Here is a 6321-nt window from a genome sequence, read left to right on the forward strand (position 1 = left end):
CCATTTTAATGATGTTGTGTCTTGAGTGGGCCTCTTTGGGTTCCTCTTGAGTGGGACTCTGTGTGATTCCTGGATTTGTGTGACTTTTTATCTCATCAAATCAGGGAAGTTTTCCATCATTACTTTTTCAAATAGGTTTTGTATCCCTTGTTCTTCTTCTCCTCCTTCTGGCATTCCTATTATTCCGTTTCATGTTGTCTTGCATTTCTCTTAATCCCTCTTCATTCTTTCTGAGCCTCTTTTCCTTTTCTTGCCCTTTCTGGGAGTTTTTTTCTACTTTGTCCTCCAACTCGCTGATCCAATCTTCTGCTTCATCGATCCTGTTTTTGATTCCTTCCACAGTATTCTTCAGTTCAGCAATTGTATTCTTCATTTCTTCTTGACCCTTGCTGATAGTTTCTATTTTTTTTTTCATGTTGATATAGTTTGCAGTGAGTTCATTGTAGCTCCCCTGTAGTTTCTGGTAGCTCATTGTGAGCTTTTTGAACTTCCTGATAACCAGTGCTTTGAATTCAATATCTGATAGCTTACTTGCCTCTGTTTCATCTAGCATTCTTTCTGAGGCTTTCTCCTTTTCTTTCATTTAGGGATTGTTTCTTTGTCTTCCCATACAGTTTGTGAGACTCTTCTTGTTAGCTTCAGCTTCTTATATTGATTTGTTCTGGGGTTTATGGTGTGAACTTCTGTGGTATAATACCTGTGAGATTCAGTGGTGTAGTCTCCTTGATTTCCCCAGCTCACTGTTCTTGGGCTGTCCTTTACATTGGCTCTCAGTTTGTCTTTGGGTTTTGGTTGTTTTGGGGTCTTTCTTTTGTGGGTCCTTCCCACCAGCTGGTGAACTGATGGTCCTCTGTCCACCACCCATTTTAATTTGTTGTACTGTTGAGGATGGGTTGTGTTGAAGCTAGTTCTTCTGTGTATACAAGGTTTTGAGGATTCTCTTTTGCTCTCGTTCAGTTGTTTGCACTGGGTAGTTTCTCCACTGTTTAATTGTATTTCCAGATAGGTCTTGGATTGAGGTTTGTGTCGTTTCTACTGTCTCCTTCACCTTCTTCTGTTGTTACCTATTGGTGGTTCCTTTGTTGTTGGGTTTCCTCTTCCAGTGGGTATCCTGGTGTTCACCCCTTCCACCTACTGTTTTCTTTTGTGATCAGTTGGAGGGGAAGGCAAAATGGTTTATGACAGCAGGAGAGTATTCTATGGTATTTACAGTAGTATCCAGCAGAGAAAAGATAGGAGATCCTTTGGGTATGTATAGTGATAACCATAATCTTCAACCAAACTACCCACTTTTTAGAACAGATGGAAAGAAGATAAGGCTCTTGTTGGGGAGGCAAGGTTAGTGAGTTGGATCTAGAAAGCAGTGAGGTTTTGGGAGGTCAGATTCTGAGGTAAGTTGAGAATAAATGATGGTAAATAGGTGTAGTGTGAGAGAGAATAGAGTTAACCACTACAGTATTATAGTTCAGGAAACAATGAAGTGGGTTAAGATCTGGGAGGGGTGTTGTATAGTATTTACAATAGTATGGAATAGCTATTATTTACAATAATATTAGAGCAACAATCATGTGACAGAATCTATGAGATATCAAGAATAGGGAGTATTGGACCTTCAATAGTGTATTGATGGAGCACATGTGAAGTAAAGGACTATAAGTTAGCAATAGACTATGAATGAGGGGACAGGGGAAACCTGTCAAATGATACAATATATCCAGACAAGGAAAAAGAAGAGTATACAGAAAGAGGAGGAATACAAAAATGCTACTAAAATAAAAGATGTAAGAATAATGAAAAAATAATACAAATATGCAGTAACTTGTATTTTCTCTCCTACAGCAAAGTGAAATTTGTCTCTCTGTCTCTACTGTTGGGATGCCCCCTCTTTGGTCCCAACTCTGGTCTTTTTGCAGTTCCAAGTTTTTTGTGTCACTTGTGGGGGGAAGAAAAAGACCAAAAAGAAAAATAACAGAAGAAAGGAAAAAGCAATAAGTTTGGGAAGAAAGAAAGGAATAAAAGAAGAAAGAAAGAAAGGGGGAAAAGTATTGAAAGATAAAACAATAATAAAGTTAAAAATAAAAGATTACTTTAAAAAAAGAAACAAAAAAAAATCTCTTATTGGTTTCCAGCTGGCCAAACCTGTTTTTGTGGTCTTGGTGGTTGCAGCAGGCTGAAGGGCCATTGGTGTGGCTTTTCTTCGTTCTGGGTGTACTCAGCCTGTCTCGCAAGCACTCTCCCAAGATCCAAACCAAGGGCCTCTCCCCAGAGCCCCACCAAGGGAATCCAGCTCCTTTTTCAGAGCACTTTTTCCCTCAGGATCATCACTGGGGGCTGGGATGCGGGCGTGTGCCCAGCCAGACTTGCCTGGTCCTGCAGGCTTGGGTGCGAACCTTTCCCAGGGGGAATGCAAGGGTGATTCTCAATTCTCCCAAGCCAGTGGCCAGAGACCACGCATGATCAAGGCCCCCTTGCTTGCTTCCTTGTGCCCAATCCTCTCTCTAACACTTCAAGAAAATAGGTCTCTCCTGGTATTTTTCAAATTGAGCCTGTCAGGGTAGGGAGGGAGCTGATGACCCTGCTCTCTCCCAAGGAACTTGCTGCCAGCCCTCAGCTCCCAAAGAGTCTGTGGCAGACCTGGCCTGGGCCCCTGGCTCCCAGCCTGGCAGAGGTGGCAGCCGTGGCCTGCGGCCTCAGTGCTGGTCCCTCAGACCTTATTGTCCAGTAGCCGTCTCCTTACCGTCTTATCTTTCAGCATCTGCTACAATTTCTGGACTTCTATTTTCCAATATGCTGGGGCACTGTTGGCTGTTTGCTATGTTCCTCCGCAGATTGGCCAGGTTTTTCTCCCCTGTGTGGGGAGAAGCAGAATCCTCTTTGTCATACTCTGCCCACATCTTCCCTAATATTTTCTGGAGTGTTTTAGCATCTGTGTCCATCAGGGACATTGGTCTATAATTTGCTTTTTTTGTATTGTCTTTGTCTGCTTTTGGAATTAGGATAATGCTGGCCTCATAAAGTGAACTTAGGAGTCTTTCTTGCTTTTGGATTTTTTGGAATAATTTGAGAAGTGGAGAGCTCATAATTGTTATCAGAATGTTTGGTAAAACCTACCTGTGAAGCCATCCAGTACAGGGCTTTTGTTTATTCAGGAGTGTTTTGATTCTGCTTCAATTTTACTAGGTGTAAATCTATTTTGATTCTTTCTGATTGAGTTTTGGAAGATTGTATGTTTCTAAGAATTTATCCATTTCATCCAGGTTTTCCAATTAGTTGGCATATACTTGTTCATAATACTTTCTTACAATTCATTGTATTTCTTTGGTGTCATTTATTATTTCTCTTCCTTCATTTCTCATTGTATTTATTTGGGTCTTCTCTCTGTTTGTTGTATGTGATGAGTCTGGTTAAATGTTTTTCAATCTTTTTTTATCCTTTCAAAGAATCAGCTCTTGGATTCATTTATATTTTCTATTGTTTTTAGCCTCTATTTTGTTTATCTCTGCTATTATTTCTATTATTTTCTACCTCCTGCTCATTTTGGGCTTTGTATGTTGTTCTTTTTAAAGTTCCCTTAAGTATAAAGTTAGATTGTTTTCTTTAGCTTTTTCTTGTTTTTTGAGATAGGCCTGTAATGTTAGGAATTTCTCTCTTAGGACTGCTTTTGTTGTATTCCATAGATTTTGGGTTGTTTTGTCCTCATTTTCATTTGTTTTAAGTAACTTCTAATTTCTTCATTGATCTCATTGTGTACCCATTTATTGTGTGATAACATGTTATTTAGTTTCCATGTTTTTATATATTTTTCAGTTTTATTCTTATGATTGACATCTAGTTTCATAGCATTATGGTCAGAGAAGATGTTTAATATTATTTCAAACTTCTTAAATTTATTAAGAGATGTGTTGTGTCCTAACATGGATTTTTAGGCTATCCTAAAAATCTTTCTACGTGCACTTGAAAATAATGTATATTCTGCTGCTTCGGAGTGAAATCCTCTGAAGATATCAATTAAATTCATTTGATCCTCTTGTAATTCATAGCTGCTGTCTCCCTGTTGATTCTCCATCTGGTAGATCTATCCATTGAAGTTAGCGGGGTGTTAAAATCCCCTAGTATGACTATATTTCTGTCATCCTCTCCCTTTATGAACCTTAAGATTTCCTTTACATATTTAGGTGGTCTTATGGTAGGTGCATAAATATTTTGGACTGATTCCTTTACCATTATGTAGTGTCCTTCTTTGTATCTTACTATAGCCTTGGTTTTAAAGTCTATTTTGTTGAATATATGTATTGCTACATATATTCAGTACCTACATACGAAAGTCACTTCTTTTTCAAGTTGGAGATAAGATTTATATCCTTGAACCAGTTATCCATTGTGGTATTACATCTTGATGAGTATATGGCTTCTGCAACTCTCTTGACTACATCTGCTGACTTATTACTCACCAAGTAAGGACCTTCAGGCTCCTCACTGGTATATAGTTCAAGATTTTCTGTGTAAAATACTTTTGAATCAACCACAGCAAAAAAAATTATACTGTTTACTGGGCATGTATGGAACATATTGTCTAAACCCACGTTTGTCTCTAAATCCAGGTAGCATTTCATCTATTGTTATGTTCTGTCCCATAGAGTAACGTAATTATCAATTTTCTACAAATGCTGAGAAAATGTCTCTCACTGCAGCTAATTTGTCCACTTTCACCTGAAAGTTCTAACCTCTATGAGTTCTAACCTCATAATTTTGCCATCAAACCTGATATAATAATGAATAAATCCAAATCTCCATAAAGATATCATAAGTCTAAAAAGTTCAATCCCACTACCATCTGTAGCCCATAAAACCTGCAAATTTAGCTGATTGTTGCAATATAAACCAACTCTATATAACAGGCCTAAAAATGCTTTTGATTTAGTTTTGTCTATTTGTTTAAGGTCTCTTTCTCTTGAAAACCAGTTCAAGATAGAATTGATGTATTTAGTTCTATAAAATAAGATTAGAGCTAAAATATCATTTGTGTTATCACTTCTGAGCCTTTTGGCTAAGATCAAGTGCAGTATCTGTTCTTATCAGTTTAAAGTAACTGTAATAAAGCAGTGCCAAGTTTCAAGTTCTGTCTTGGCATTTTTGTGTTTGGCCGAACTGACAGAAGTTGACACAAAATATTGTGCAGCTGTTTTCTAATTTATATAATTTTTAAAATTTTTTATTGTTGTTCAAGTACATGTGTCTCCATTTTCACCCCATCATGACCCTCTGCCCCACCCATCCCTGTCTTTCACCCTTGTACTCACCCCCTTTGGCTTTGTCCATATGTCCTTCATACATGTTCCTCAATGCCCTTCCCGTTATCCCCTATTATTTCTCTCCCTCCTCCTCTCTGATTACTGTCAGATTATTCTTTATATCAATGTGTCTAGTTGTATTTTGCTTGCTTGTTTGATTAGCTTCCACGTATAGGTGAGATTATATGGTATTTCTCTTTCACCACTTGGCATGTTTCGCTTAGCATAATGTTCTCCAGTTCCATCCTTGCTGTCATGAAGGGTAGGAGCTCGCTCCTTCCTTCTTTCTGCTGTGCAGTATTTAATGTGTAAATTTACCATGGCTTTTTGATCCACTCATTTACTGATGGGGACTTAGGTTGCTTCCAGCACTTGGCTATTGTAAGTTATGCTGCAATGAACATTGGAGTGCATAGGTTCTTCCAAATTGATGTTTCAGGATCCTTATGGCATAATCCCAGCAATGGAATTGCTGTATCAAAATGGAGGGTAAAATAAGGTATTTCCCAGACAACAGAAGGCTGAAAGAATATACCTCCACCAAACCAGATCTAATTTATATTCTTATTGCAATTTTCTTCCATTTTGACTCTTTTTCCTTTCAAAAAAATTATTCTTCATTCATGTCTAAAATATCTCCCTCTATATCCGAATCTTCTGAATTAACTTCCACATAATCCTCATCTTCTAAATTACTTTAATTTTGACTCTATCATCCTCATCATTGCACTGAGTAGCACTGGCTGAAGTTCTTCAACATATCTTAGATTATCAAATTCATATACTTTTCCAGTCATTTTCAACAGTAAATGGAAAAAAACCCACAATGCTGATTTTGAAGTTCACACAAAAAAAACCCAAAGCACTACATCAACATTGACTTTAGAGTTCACAGTAGCTATCAGATACAATTATTGAATATCACATAGCCTAACAAAATACATGTTATAACCAAACTAACAACTTAAACATTATGGTTTAATAATAGTCATATACAAATGTGCAGCTAGTCATGACCTTGAACCCAATA

General features: G+C 37.7%; 1 pseudogene; it reads left to right on the forward strand.

Moving 5' to 3' along the window:
• The first annotated feature begins 5027 nt into the window (after nucleotides 1-5027).
• LOC119042871 (uncharacterized) lies at nucleotides 5028-5202 on the forward strand (annotated as a pseudogene).
• Nucleotides 5203-6321: the final 1119 nt, after the last annotated feature.

Source organism: Artibeus jamaicensis, unplaced genomic scaffold (assembly GCF_021234435.1).
Source record: "Artibeus jamaicensis isolate MK-2021 breed Jamaican fruit bat unplaced genomic scaffold, CSHL_Jam_final contig_414, whole genome shotgun sequence".
Taxonomy (NCBI): Eukaryota; Metazoa; Chordata; class Mammalia; order Chiroptera; family Phyllostomidae; genus Artibeus; species Artibeus jamaicensis.